General features: G+C 42.7%; 1 protein-coding gene across 6 annotated transcripts in view; it reads left to right on the top strand.

The window, feature by feature from the left end:
* CDH12 (cadherin 12) overlaps positions 1 to 15,964 on the top strand; it is a 1,439,064-nt gene that overhangs the window by 423,139 nt on the left and 999,961 nt on the right. For all 6 annotated transcript variants that reach the window (XM_077492034.1, XM_077492035.1, XM_077492033.1 and 3 more), the window contains exon 3: positions 6,889 to 6,931. The gene's annotated coding sequence lies outside the window, so the exon portion shown is untranslated. The remainder of the gene's footprint in view (positions 1 to 6,888; positions 6,932 to 15,964) is intronic.

Here is a 15,964-nt window from a genome sequence, read left to right as displayed (position 1 = left end):
ACACTTATCCCTTCTGCACCAGTGTTGGTGAGCCTCTGCAGGTCATTACAAGTCACACTATCACTTTGATACTCCATATCATTTAGCTGTGGAGCTGTGGACAACACATCTGCGATGCCAGTGCCCTGAACTGTTTCCTCAGAGTGGAGGGCAGCAACCTTTGCAGGGACCAAGACGCCCTCAACCACCTGCGGGTCGGCGATCCCCCTGTCTGGCATAGCAGTTGTGTCCACACCCTTGTTACTTAAGCTAGCCTTATCCAGCATGGCTAACAATTGTTTGGCCCAGCTGTCCCAGTCCATTGTGGTTCCCTCATGGGTGTTCCACAGCATTGCATCACCTGCTGTAGAAGGCCGCACAAAAACCTGGGATTCATTAGCTTTAACTGCACATTCCTCACTTCTATACAGATCATTTTGTAACACCACACTTTTATCAACGTTGCATTGGGGTGATGCTTCGTCACCTAAAACTTGGTGCAGCACACCATTCTGAACACCTTTTTCTGGTGGTACTACAGACACATCCAGCTTTGTATACTCAGCTTTTGCAGGCTGAATTAACCCCTTGCCCACTGGGCTACACGTAGGGTTGTGGGGCTGCGCCCACACTCTCTCACTGTGTGAATTAGTCCCCCCTTGTTCCACCAGCATAGCACCAGAGCCATCCTGGGCAGCCTCTGACTCCAACACATGGAGACCCCATGAGACTTCCATGGACAATCCTGTGCCTCTGCCTGTCATGGGAGATCTCCTACTCTCATCACTGGTAGTGAACACATTACCAACCTCACTCTCAGATATGACATTACAAGAAATACATGCTTCAATGTCATTACACTCATCACGTTTAGCAATAGTATCACTTTTGTTAGTACGATCATTAGCATTCTCATTACATGTAGACACAACTGCTGTTTTTGTGGTTTGTTTATGAGCCACCATAACCTCTGAGCGACTCTTCACAGCACCCGCTCTCTGTAAAGGGGCACTTTTGCCTATTTGGGCAGCTCCATAGCTGACCTGGGAAACTCTCTGCTCCAACACTGCAAGCTCCTTGGAAGTTTCCCTGGGCAACGCTGCAGCAGCTGTCACTAGGGAACATGGTACCAGCACTGTTTTGGTCACCCCTAGCTCAATTTTCCCAGCCATCTGCTGGATCATAGCAGGCATATGCAGAGTCCCCATGTCCTTTTCAGTCTTTAGCCCTGCGTCTATTTGGGCTTTACGCGGTGCCTCCCCACTGCTCTGGGTAGCACACTGCAGAAAGTCTATGTCCATTTGTACTGCGGATCTCCCCACTGGACATACTCCCACTTCACTGGGTTCAGCATCATAAACTGAAACAGTCTTACCAGTTCCTGCAGCTGGTGTCATAGCCTTCACTTGAGTGCGTTGTCTCACTGGTGTGGTGTCTCCACAGGCTGACTCCCCCATGTGGCCAGGGAGCAAAACTGCAGCCTTTCTGGACCCACTGACGCCCCCTGTAGGTAACACAAGATCCTTGTTGCTAGGGGTAACTGCAGACTTGCGCTCCAAAGCTGGTTGGCTATACCTCATGCAGGATTCAGGCTGATATACTCTCCTTTCTGGACTGACCCCTTGGCCTAAGTGGCCATGACAGAAAACCTTACGTTTCTCTGGATTTCCAATTCCTAGGACTTCCGGCGACACTTCTCCCATCCTGGAGCATTGCTGGCGGCCCATGATACAATGGAACTCTCCTCTAAGAAGGATTTCCTCTTTAAACTTGCGATAGTCATCCTGGTCCCCATCCATCAAATGGTAAACCGACCGGAACTCTATCCGCAATAAGGTTTGCAGCAGTTTTGGCCACCGGTCCCTAGGCCATTTTCTCTTTACAGCAACTTTTTCAAATCTTACAAGGAAGTCTCCCACCTCCTCTGTAGGCAGCATGGGTTGCATATAGTCAGAGGCCAAGATGTCAGCCCCTTGCAGTGCACCCGACTCTTTGCGATTCCGCTTGAACCATTCATTCGCTGTCTCACATGTCACTGGCCCCTTTTTACTGGTCCTACAAGGTGGAGACATCTTCTCAGACCATGCTGAGCTCACTTCTTGGCATCTCCTCCATGACTGGCTCTCACTCGTTGCCATTGGATACCACTTCTGAGGACACAGCTGATCACAATCATTAGTAGATGAGCTCCAGAATTCATCAACCTCCCATCCAGCTTGGTTATTCCACAAACATTCCTGTGACAAGGGGCAATGGGCAACAGCATGTCCCCACTCACTACAACGGATGCAGCGCAGAGGCCTCCTTGCGTCATGCTGTGGCACCTTTGGGCTCAGGCTGCCAGGAACAACATCCTCTTTAACTTGATTAAACATGAACTTCTTGCTTTTTGACTGCCTCATCCTTGCAATCACATGCACACAGCAGCTTGTAACAGTTCTCAGCAGAGAAAGGAAAAAAAAAAAATCTGATGTTTAATTCTTCCTTCACAGGTACACAACCTGCATGCAACACAGTCCATCAAATAAACGTATACGCAATGCTGTTCGCCTGGCTGCCACACACAGCTAGCAGTAGTTCCTGATGCGACTCACCATGGAGCAAGGACCCGGATTCCACCGTCTACATGCCCGCATTCGAGCACCAATTGTAATGTTCGGGGTGATTAAACTCAATTGGTAGATGCACGTTTTAGTCTACATCAGGCAGGCGTTTTATGGTTAAGGGCCTGGTAGCCCACGTTTATTATAAGAAAACAAAATATCAGTTCATCCAGTAATCCCACGCAGGGGTTTAAATTCATTCAGCACACAAATGAACATACCAAGCCACCTGGTTCTCAATTGTCAACAGTTCCTCTGCTTGCTCCCAACAGATTTGTCAACTCTTTCCAGCCCCCTGGACTCACCGACTTCCTTAGTCTTCCTGACTCTCAAGGTTGTCAGCCTTTCCCAGTCCCTTACACGGACTACAGTCTCCCACAGGGCAAACCACTCTTCAGCCAGCAGCAAGCTGTTCACACTCCTCCACCTTCCACACCAACAGCCCTTCATTTATATGGCTTATATGCAGCTGGGCACACACCCTGCTCGTTAACATCAAGACCCAGACACAGGGCTGGAGATATGCAAACTCTGTGTCTGCGTCTCGTTTTCCTCCAATTTCATAGGGACAGAGCCTCGCTCTGTCACAACGCATTAACTCTCTGGAAAGGGCTCACAAACGCACCCTTGCTGAATCATACCCCGCCGAACTCACGTCGGTTAGAGAAGAGTTATTAGAAGAACTGCAAAAAACCTTAAAGCGTAAATTTGCTTTGACCCACAAATTGTTTTACGAATCTGGCAATAAAGCCGGTAAGTTGTTAGCTAGAGCCCTTCAGAGAAGGAAGGCATCCTATACCATCCATAAGATTGTTACCCCGACCGGAAACTCAATTGTCGATTCTGACACTATAGCGCAGAATTTTGTGACCTACTTTCACTCACTTTACAATTTACCGCAACAACAACATACAGATATAGCACAATCCAGAACAGACCTCATAACTGATTTCCTCTCTAAATACGCGCCACCTTCTATAGACCCCATTAATAAGACAGCCCTAGATGCCCCCCTTTCCTTGCCCGAAGCCACCCTTGCCCTTAAGCAATTGAAAGCGGGCAAAAGCCCGGGCCCAGGCGGCCTATCTGCAGCCTACTATAAATCTTTATCCGACGTTCTACTTCCACAATTTCTTGCAACGTTCAACGACCTCTCAGCATCCATCAGACCAAACACAGATTTACTCGAAGCACACATCACGCTTATTCCCAAACCAGGCAAAGATGCAACATTGATCCCCAATTACCGCCCGATCTCATTACTTAATGTGGACATCAAATTGTATGCTAAGATCTTAGCAAATAGGATTTCACCCTTGCTTTCCGATGTCATATCTACTGACCAAGTAGGCTTTATCCCTGGTAGGGAAGCCAGGGATAACACTATAAAAGCCCTGAACATCCACCACTGGTTGACCACCACAAAATCAAAAGGCTTTTTTCTTTCATTGGATGCGGAGAAGGCATTCGACAGAGTAGCCTGGGACTACATGCTCCTGCAGCATCTTGGACTCCCTCCACGACTGCTGTTAATGATCGGGTTTCTATACTCTGCTCCCACAGCTAGAATAAGAGTTAATGGACGTCTGTCGAATGCCTTCTCCATCACCAATGGTACCCGTCAGGGTTGCCCTCTCTCCCCACTTATTTATGTGCTGACCCTTGAAACCCTTCTCCGTATGCTGAGAGAAAACCCCAACATCAGGGGAGTAGATATCAAAGGTAAATCCCATAAAGTTGCCGTGTATGCGGATGATATACTGCTTTTTCTTGCAGACCCGATAGTCACAATTCCAAATTTATTGAAGGACCTGGCATCCTTCCAAACCATCTCTAATTTAAAAATAAATTTCGAAAAATCAAAAGCGTTAAATATCACTTTGCCCGATCAAGATTTGACCCACTGCAAACGTAACGTTTCCCTTCGGTTGGGGGCGCCTCGCTTTAACATATTTAGGTATAAACATCCCCTCTGATCTATCCAAATTATATGAACATAACTTCGGTCCAACGCTTCTTAAAATTCAGGAAGACCTTCTTACCTGGCACAAAGGCCCTTTCTCATGGTTTGGAAGAATAGCAATTCTCAAAATGAATATCCTTCCTCGGTTGCTCTACCTCTTGCAAACTGTCCCTATAATTCTTCCCAAATTATTTTTCCGTACATACAAAAATATATGCAGGAAATTCATCTGGGGCTACCGTGCCCCCAGGCTCAGCTGGGCCAAACTTATTCTTCCCAAAAACGTTGGTGGCTTAGGCCTACCTGATATCCATAACTATTATCATGCCAGTATGCTTACCAGAATAGTTGACTGGCACGTACACCACCGCAATAAGGCCTGGATTCAACTGGAACAGGACGTGACTCCAATTCCACTGATAAATCTCCCATGGATAGCTAAATCAACAATCCCCACGACAAGTCGAACTCACCCCATTATAGGCCCAACTATACAAGCCTTTCATCGTACGAGTACCACTCTCCACATTGACGGGCCACTAGGTCCTATGACACCCCTATCCTCGAACCCGGATTTTCCCCCCAACATCTCCGAATGGGGTCCACATCGCCGGGAATCAATTTATAGAACACTCCAATTCATTGAACATGGAGCGATATTGTCATATCCTAATATGGTTTCTAAATTCCCAGAACTCCATTTACCATTTTTTAAATATCTCCAAATCAGGCACTTTCTTACTTCTCAACCACTCGCACTTTGGAACAGGGAGCTAACCCCCTTTGAAACCTTATGTAACAGTTCTGAACCCCATCGACATTTGATCTCAACCATCACTACACTGCTTCACTACCAAGTGATACCAAGGCACATGATAGTACCAAACTGTTATGGGATACTGAACTGTTAACTTCCATGACCACTGAAGACTGGCTGCGAACATATGAACACACACATAAGGTTACTTTAAACGTATCAGCACAAGAAAACCGATATAAGATCTATTCTAGATGGTATCACACTCCGGAAAAAATACACAGACTATTTCCAGACGTCCCTCCTACTTGTTGGAGATGCGACACTGATGTTGGCTCCTTTTTACATGTTTGGTGGGACTGCCCAGTACTTCAGCCATTCTGGAAAGCAGTCCACGACAATATAGTAAGGATCACGACGTATACTCCAGACTACTCTCCAGCCCAATATCTCCTTCACCACACGCGGATCCCACAGCGCAGCTATAAGAAGTCTCTTGCCCTACATATGATAAATGCCGCCACACTATGCATCCCCAGACATTGGAGAACCACCAGAGCTCCAACCTTGAGTGAATGGTACTGACAAATCAACCACACTGAAGAAATGGAAAGACTTATACATCAGGCTCACGACACACACTCTCGATTCACTCACACCTGGGCATGTTGGATACACTTTAAGCTCTCCCCTACATATACCAACACTCACTTGTTACCCTCACCAACAATCTAACTAGACAATGAGATAAATGATTATAATAATCTTTAAGGGGACAGTTTCCCCCACTCATCTTTTTCTCCTCCTGGATCTCCACTTTAACTTCCTAACAGCATACGGGTGACCCTCCCTTTTACCCCCTAGATAATTTCACTTACATTATCTTTGCACTTTAGCTTCGGTCAACAATCCTCCTCCTCCCCCCCCCCCCATTCCTCCTTACCTCCCCCTCCACGCTATACACTATGTTAGGTTCATACTACTGTTGACATTTAGACCTATTTTTCGCAACAAAAACAGTTTATGTAGTTATACTAGATTCCATCAAGTCTCCTCTTAATCCCCTCGGTTATTCAACCGAGCATATCTCTCCCATCCACAGTTAGCTCCCATCTGGGGTGGATGCCACTGCACGAGACTTGATGCACTTTTACAGGTTTGCGTTCCTTACACCCTGGACCGTAATTGGTATCAGTCGTTAACTATGCTTGGGGTCCTCCTACCAATGATTCTTGCACCTACGAACTTTCACACCCTCGTCATCCAAGCAGCACAGCAAAAAGAAGTAGGCCCCAGGTACTATATTACCCCATTTTTACTGTTTAGTTATTGTTTTTTCAAAGACTACTACCTGTTCCAGGCTTGATCAGTAACGGACTCTATATACCTTGGTGTTGCATTGAATAAGCAATTGAATTGTATATCACTGAGATCATCTGTTGCTGTATCATATTTCTATATGTGTAAGCTTTGTTTGTTATACTTCAAAACTCCAATAAAAATACTTTGAAACACATAAATGTTACTGATCATTATGCAAGTGTATTCATAACATATTTTATAACAATTTTTTATATTTTTTTTAGGCTGCAAAAGTTGTTCTTTAGATGTGCACATATAGCAAAATAGGTAAGTTATATTCTTTTTCTGTTTATCATCTTCTAAATACTCTAAACTCAACAGTCCCTAGACCACAATGGCCTACTCTACTGGTCATAAAAACATACTTTTTTTTAGCAGTTGCGCTGTATACTTATTTTTATTCATGCAAAGGCGTACCTTTCAATGATACAGTTTTAAATGATTCTGAGATATTTGATTGTGTACTGTAAATGTATGTTACCCTTTGAAGACTTCTTTGCTTGTACAATATTTAATATTATACAACATTGACTAAACACATTTGCAGATTAAAGCTGGATACACACTACACAATTTTCTGTAGATTTTTTCCTTCAGATTTACCAAAACCACTTAAGAGTTTCAATTTTTATGCAATCAGACAGGCCCTTGCACTGCATGGTTTTGGTAAATCTAAAGGAAATTAGACAACAAAAGTTGTATAGTGTGTATGGGGCCTAATACATTTCCAAAGCAAGGCTTGATAGCTGTATTGATCTTAGTACAGGACTTTTCTTGTTGAGTTAAAACTGTACTTGTGGAGCATTATGGGGTAGATTTTGAGATCTAATTTAGTGTTGAAGCTTAGGCTACAAGTTAGGATGGTAATATTAGGGGAATTATGCTTGGTGCATGGGCTTGGGCTATGTTAAGATCAACTAATATGTTTAGTGTTGCAGTTCGGGTTAAGGGCTAATTGCAATTTTTTAATTGGGTTACAGCTATAGGGTACTAGTTAGGATTGAATGTTAAGGGTTACTACTTGTGGATCATTTAAAATTAAAGTGGAAGAGAAGGCTAACTCTAACTATTCTTAAAACATGTTTCCTCCCTCTTCCTACTACCTATCCTGCATACCCTGGGACCTAGAGCTGATGAATCATGTGGCCATATCATCCTAGAGTACAGAAAGGGAAGTACACAGATCTTTTTTTATGTCAGCTATGCAGGATAGGTAAGAGGAGGATGGAATGAATACTTTTTGTTTCACCTAGTCTTAAAAATATTAGCCTTTACTATTACTTAAAGGACTTGTTTCCGAGTTATGGTTACATTAAATGTTAATGTTTGTGTTAGAATTCCCTGTTAGTGTTGGTGATAAGTTGTAGATCAGAAACTTTTTCCATATTCTTTTATTTTAACTTAAGTTTGGTACTGATAGCTTTACCCACTATGTCTAAAAACACAAAGGTAACCAAAGCCAAAAACCCACTTGCTGTTACATTTGGCTCCAAGTGTATAACATCACTTGCATGTTACATATTAAGAGAGGAACAAAATAAAAAAAATATATATATTATTTATTAATTATTTACTGCTCATTTATCCACATAAACATACTAACAGCAAAAATTGGTGAGCGACATCTTCACAATAAACTGCTGACTTACTTCATCTGCCACTGGTAAAATTCTTTTAAAATTAATGCTTAAAGTAATTGTAAAGTTTTGTTTTTTTTTCTGTAAAAAATAACAAACATATTATACTGACCTGCTCTGTGCAGTGGTTTTGCACAGAGCAGCCCAGATCCTCCTCTTCTTGAGTCACTCTTTTGGCTCTCCTGGGCCCTCCCTTCTGTGGCATGCCCCCACAGCAAGCAGCTTGCTATGGGGGCACCCGAGTCGAGTCACAGATCCCTGTGTCCATTCAGACAAGGAGCCCCAGTTTAGCCATGTCCCCTCTCTCTCCTGATTGGCTAACTGACTTTAATTGAAAGCAATTGCACCACTGCTGTGTCTCAGCCAATCAGGAGGACAGCCAAAGAACATCACTTGAGTGAGATGGGGCTCAGGTAAGTATTAGGGTTTTTTTCTGCATTCTTTGCATTAAGATATTTTTTGGAATAAAAAAATAAAAAGAATACATTAAGATAAAAAAAAACCTTCTGACTTTACAACCACTTTAGATAATTATAATAGGAATAGGAATTCAGATAACCAATTCAGCGCATGCAGTAAGTTAGGCAGGCCATAAACACAATGCCGGGACAAGGTCATTCGGTGCCCAGGGCGAAGATGGCAAACTGTGCCCCCTGGATGTAAAGAAAGAATCAGAGGAATCAGAGAATACAGGGAAAAGAAAAAAAAACAATAATTCCCTCTGAAAAGAGCCCTGTATTGATTATCAGAACAGGGCTCAGGGCAACATGTCACTTACCACCGTCACCTGCTGCCAGATGCGACGTGTCATTCACCACCATCACCTGCTGCCAGATGCCACATGTCCCTTACCGCTGTTACCTCCTGCCAGATGCAACATGTCCCTTACCATCGTCATCTGCAGCCAGATGCCACATATCTCTTACCACAATTACCACCTGCCAGATGCAAAATGTCACTTACCACTGCCACCGGATGCCAGATGCCACATGTCACTACCATCACCTGCTGCCAGATGCAACATGTCACCACCATCTCCTGCTGCCAGATTCCACATGTCACGTACCACCATCACCTCCTGCCAGATGCAACATGTCACTTACCACCATCACCTGCTGCTAGAAGCCACATGATACTTACTACCATCACCTGCTGCTAGATGCAACATGTCACTTACCACCGTAACCTGCTGCCAGATGCAACATGCCAGGTACCACTGTCACCTGCTGCCAGATACAACATGTCACATACACAAAATACTAAGAGTATTCAAAACTTACATCATAATCATTTTGCATGTACATATGAGTATCCATTTTGATTAAAAAGGAATGACACTATCACATGGAGTCCCCTGCACATCTCATCCACATAGTTGTTTAAAATTTTAAATTGATATGGATGGGGGAAATAGCCAAGTGTTATGTGAGGATAAAAACCCCAATCACACCAAAAAGAGTTGAAATATGGAAACTCAGATACAACAAAAACAACATGTGTACTGAAGCCCGACAAGTGCAGAATCTGGGAGAAAAGACACGTTTAATGAAGTAAAATGTATGTTTAAAAAAAAGGAAGAGATATTAAGACTGCAGTCCTCATTAATAAAACCCAGTAGGGTGTTTGAACATACCTATGCGGAGCAGTGACATCAGGCAGACAGGTTGGTGGGGACGTGGAGAGCACAGAAAGCTGTAGACCGGTTCAGTGAGAAAATGGCTGTTGAGATCAACGTTGCCAAAAAATAGGGCACCAAAGAAGAGAAATGACAACAAAATGTATGTTAGAAGAGTGTACTGTATATGAGCTCAGACATGCATATTGCTTGTAAGTCAAAAGCCCAGATGCATTGAATCACAAGGTTACCCCAGATAGCTCACTGAATATGGTCCATCATCAGCCTCTCCAGGAACATCCCATCCATAGCCCTGTCTGTCTGTGTGTGAAATGGAGGTTTAACTAGCCCAGCACAGACAGCCGTGGTGTCTGCCTGATGAACATCAGCTGTGTGTGGCCTGCCTCCTCCCAGGTTTCCAGCGAGGGCCTCCTGAGCAGCGCACACACCATGCCTCCACACGACACAAGCACAAACAAAAAAGGAGACATCATTCATCTCAAAAATGCATCAGATTCAGGAAGCTATATCTTTTCTTCACATTTTTGTATACAATGTATCCATGGTTATGTCCAATATTCTATATATGTTTTCTAATAAATATCCAATATTTTTCTACTACTTTTCATTGCTTATGTGGTAGCGTCTGTAAAGTCTCACCCCTAGGTTTTTTTTTTTCTCTTTCTTGGTACATTTGGGATGTGGCACACCTTCCATAGTTTTCTTTATCAGAAACCCTTTTCATTTAATGAGGGTAAGGATAAAAATGGGCTACTCACAAAAGGAGTCAGGGTAAATGCATTGTGATCAAGGTAATCCCGTAATGTCATCCGGGCGAAGTCTCTTTGTGTTTATGTCCTTGGGATCCAGCTAGTAAGTTGGGGTGCATTTTTTGTGACTCGTGGATCTGGGTGTTCACCTCACCTTCCCAGTACACAAGCCATAACAATGTATGGCTTGAGGAAGGAGCATGCATGCTCCGAATGCAAAGGTGCCTCCCTTGCTTGGTATCCAGAAGTGACATCACTCCTGAGTCTTCAGCATCCTCTGTCTCCCAGATCAGGCTGTGAGTACCAGAAACCACCTCTGCAAGTTGCCAGCTGGACCCCAGGGACACGAACACAGAGAGACTTCCCCGGATGACATTGCAGGATTACCTTGATCACAATGCGCTTACCCTTACTCCTTTTGTGAGTAGCCCATTTTTATCCGTACCATCATTAAATAGTCCTTAATACTATACTTAGAGGCGCTGTGTTTTCTTTCCCTTGTGCGCATTACAGAGACCGCTTCTAGCTCCTATACACTGGCTGCCTATAGTGCTGGGTCATGGACCTCTCTGCCTTTTAGGACTTTCAGAACTGTGATATCTATGAACACTGTCCCCTGCTCGTGAAAGACACTATTGGTTTTACCTCATATTGGAGACAGCAAGTCTCCTTGTCCTGATTTTATTTTTAACATTTTTTTTTTTTTTTCTAGCATACTATAGATCTCCAGAGTTTCTTCCTCAATACAAGTCCTTTTCCCTGTTTGGGTGTTTTCTTGTTGTAGCTTTTGTATTCCAGATTTCATTTCTTTTAGGATAGATCTGTGTTCAAATTTGAGTGTGTTCTGCTCTTCCCTCGGGTGGTTATTTACATTTTTGTCTCGTAACTTTCTTTAAAGCTGTTTTTTGAATTCTGCAAAGTCTCTCACTGAGGAGTCTCTGAGGGGAAATTAGGCATATCTCTGGACAATGTCTCTGTTGGTATCTGTTCCTTATAATTTTTAACTGGAGTTTTGAAATCCTTATAGATATTGGCTTGATTTTTAATTTGGGGGAAGACCCACTTAAAGTCCTTTAACTTTCTCAGAAACTTGAGCCATGATAGTGCCACTATGATATATTTTCAGGGTGAGTACCGGACAATTATTTTCCTCATCCCTGACCTTGATCTGCCAGCCCATGCAGAAACCTCCCTCTGTAATAATGTTGTATTTACAGAAATCTGTATGCCAAGCCTCAGTATTCACAGTATGGAATAGCAAACCATTTTCTTTCTGTCATGCTCAGTACTGAGAAAAATCAGCAAACTAAAGCCGCGTACACACGGGCGGACTGTTTGGCCAACTAAGTCCGTCAGACAATCCGACAGACAGTCCGTCCTACTTTTGAATGAACAGACTTGACCACACACGATGAACAGACAGTCAGTTGAAAGCTTGCGCGATGACGTGTACAGCACGTACGACGGGACTAGAAATACGACGTCCAATACACTGCAATGCAACCTTCGGCCGTGTAAATCCTTTCTGAGCATGCGCCATACTTAGTCCGTCCAACTTGCCTACTCACGAGCGGACTGTCCGCTGAAACCAAAGTTGGACGGACAATATTACGGAAATTCCGAAACACTTAGTCCGCCAGACTGTGCGCTGAAAAAGTCCGCTAAGCCCCCACACACGAGCGGACTGTCCGCTGAAACACGTTTCAGCGGACTAAGTTGGACAGACAGTCCTCCCTGTGTGTACGCGGCCTTAGTCTTTGTTTAAGTTGTTCTTTTCTCCCTTTGAGCAAACAATCTCCTATAATCAGACCCTCTGCTGGCATTGAATTGTGTAATGGAATCTTGAGATATTTGCTTTTTTCTGTTCCATTTTTAATTACAGAAATTTGCTTAAAAAATATTTTCTATATATTTCTGTGTTTGCTGTTGTTGTTTCAACAGGATAGTCCTACCTTTTGTCGTGGTTTGCTTGAATCCTTCAGCCTTTGATGCTCTCTAATGCTTGATACTTGTCCACTAAATAGTCTTGTTGTTTTTGCACTTTTTATCTTTATTCTCCTGTTTTTTGTTGGCATTATTTCTTCCTCTTCATCTCTGTCTTGCGTGTAGTCTTAGTTTTCTTGGTTTTGTCTTTCAATTTTGCTCATTGCAAGGTATAAAATGATGAAGTTTCAGGAGCTTATGCTTAGTGCTGCTGGTCCTCTTAGTGCAGGAATTTTTTTTCACTCTGTCTCTTTCTGTCTCTCCCTCTCTCTGTGTGTCTCTTTCATTTTCTTTCTCGGTCTCTTCTTGTCTCTCTCTCTTTTTTTGTGTTTCTCTTTTTGTCTATCTGTCTCTTCCTGTCTCTTTCTCTCTGTGTCTCTTTCTATCTCTCTATTCCTGCTTCTCTCTGTTTTTTTTCCATCTTTCTCTTTCTCTGTCTTTTTTGTGTCTCTCTGTCTCTTTTTCTCTCTCTATCTCTCTCTCTTTCAGTCTCTCGCTCCCTGTCTCATTTTCTCTCTCTCTCTCATTCTGACTCTGTTTGTTTATCTCTCTGTCTATTTCTCTCTGTCTCTCTCTCTCTCCCTGGCTCGTTCTCTGTCTCTTGCTATCTCTTTCTGTCTCCCTTTTTGTCTTTCTCTATCTTTCCCTGTCTCTCTCTCTCTCTCTCTCTCTTTCTGTCTCACCCTTGCCCTCTCCACAAGGACTCCACAAATCACAAAGCAGAAGTCAGATCAAATCCATTAACCTTCAACACATTCTTGCTCTCTAGGTCTGAATACACATACACACAGATCAGCAGATACACACCCCCTTTTTAAATATCTAAATGATAAGGCTTGAGCAGATCTCCTCTTTGCCCAGCTTGTCAATCAACTAGAAGGGGATTGACAAGTGAAGTGAACAAATGTCAAACTAAGTTCAAATGTTTTCTACTGTTGATCTTTATTCAACTTACCAATCACATTGTTTTTTCATTGTTCAGGTTTACAACCAATTTAAAGCCTCTTGCACAAAAAATGCCTTGTTTTTGACTGATTTGAAATTAGATGCATTGTTGTCTATAAAACCATGTGCTGAGTAAAGATCAGTAATACAGCATTGCATACAGAGCAGTAAAAAAAATGAAAATTTTACATTTAAGGGCAGTCATTTTTATGTAATTTTTATGCATACATGTATATATGCATACATGTATTTACTCATTTATAAGCATGTTTACGTAAGTATAAATGGTTATATTACAGCACTGGTAATGAAGAAGAATTTTACTCGTCCATATGCTTATGGACCTTTTCTCGCTTATACTCAACATTACTCAGATCTTTACACACACATCTTTTTACTCATGTCCTCTCTGTCATAAATTATTATGCCCATGTACAACTGGCTTAAAGCTAAACTCTAGGAAAAAATACCATTGCAGTGGCATCTGTACTGCAAGCGTTACATTTTCTTATTCAGGATATTTTTGTGCAATCATTTTTTATTGAAAAGTATGAAACAGTTTACAATGAAATAAAGGTACATTTCCCCAGTTGGCAAATTCAATAAACAGAGATCTACCTGGAATAGGGATAAATCATGAGAGCAGTATGCCTATACATGGAGCCAATGGTAACTAAGGGATGATCATTAAGCATAGATCAGCATGACTCATTGGTTAAGTAGAGAACAGAAAAAAAAAAAAAGAAGCCATATAAGGGATAACATACCTCACAAGGAAGGTATCACCAAAGAAAACTGTGTATGACAGAAAGAAAGAGTAGAAGGGGATTAGTGAAAAAGAGAAAATTAAGTAGAGGTAAGGGGGGTAGGTTATCCTGCCTCAGTATGACACTATCTTATACATTAAGTAACTAGTCATCTTCTTATGCAGTTTGAGATGTAATTTCTGCATATGTGGAAGAAAATTTGAAGGCAAACCAGCAAGACCATATCTTCTTGGATGATTCAGATTTATTTCTAAGGGAGTACGTAATATCTTCCACATGGTATATATGGCCTACCTCCATTAGCCATTGGAATAATGCAGGAATGGTCTGTTGTTTCCAAAGTCTGGGTATAAGTGCCTTGGCCGCATTCAAGAGATGAGGGGTTATGGATTTTTTATATGGTCCTACTGATTTGCCTGTGCAATTAAACAGTACTACCCATGGATTATTGGGGACTTCAGAGCCCTGAACTTCTTTGATACAATACAGTATATTAGACCAATATGGGCAGATGAGTGGGCAAAAACACCAGATGTGAGCATGGGTTGCCTGCTCTCCACATCCTTGCCAACATAGTGCTGATATGGATGGAAAAACTTTGTGAAGTACCACTGGCATATAGTGCCATCTTGTCAACATTTTGCAGTTAACCTCTGCAGTTTTGAAGGATATTGAAGAAATGTGGGTTACTTGAAGGATCGTTGAATGTTGTGTTTCTGAGAGCAGACTTTGTAGGTCTTGTTTCCATTTAGATAGGAATGAGAGCTGGACCATTGAAGATAGTGACAATAGTGCCTGGTAGAAGTAGGTTTCTCATGGGGTTGATCATCGATAAGGACTCTCGTCACCAGAGTTAGACCCAAAAGAGAGCGTAGTGATTCTGGTAGAGATTTGAAAAATCTGGAGAGCTGATGGTATTTACACTGGTCCATGAATGAGACTATGGGAGATGGTAAAAGTGTGGATATAGGTAAGATACCATTGGACGTTGTCACTTGGTGGAGTAGAACTGGAGTCGTAGAGATCTAATCACTGAACTTAGGGTCGAGGTTACCCAGAGGGAAATAGTCATGTCCGGTTAGTTGCATTATAGGAGAATTGTGAAGCCACTTGTGCATTTTGCATATTAAGTCCCAAATCGCCAAGAGAGGACCTGGTAAGTGGTGAAGTAGACAAGATTAGTTTGCGGAATTTACTAGGTATCCAGATCATAGGGATTAAGACCACACCACTTAGGTTGAGTTCTACTTGAACCCATAGTTTAGAGTCCTTAGGGTATTTCCAGTCCAATATCCTACTGAATATGATCTCTAAGGCCGCGTACACACGCGGGGACTGTTCGCCCAACTTTGTCCGCTGAACAGTGTTTCGGCGGACAGTCCGCTCGTGTGTGGGCTTTCAGCGGACAGTTTCAGCGAACAGTCCGCTGAACAAGGTTTTTCGGAAATTCCGAAAAACTGTCCGCTGAAACTTTGTTTCAGCGAACAGTCCCCTCGTGTGTAGGCTTGTTCGTCAAACTAAGTTCCGCGCATGCTCAGAAAGGATTTACACGCCGAAAGTTATAATGCAGTGTATAGGACGTC

The sequence above is a fragment of the Lithobates pipiens genome, unplaced genomic scaffold, assembly GCF_037356315.1.
Source record: "Lithobates pipiens isolate NorthernLeopardFrog02 unplaced genomic scaffold, aLitPip1_a1.2 Scaffold_19, whole genome shotgun sequence".
Lineage (NCBI taxonomy): Eukaryota > Metazoa > Chordata > Amphibia > Anura > Ranidae > Lithobates > Lithobates pipiens.
Note: the sequence above shows the minus strand (reverse complement) of the source record. Positions and strands in the feature narration are given on the sequence as shown.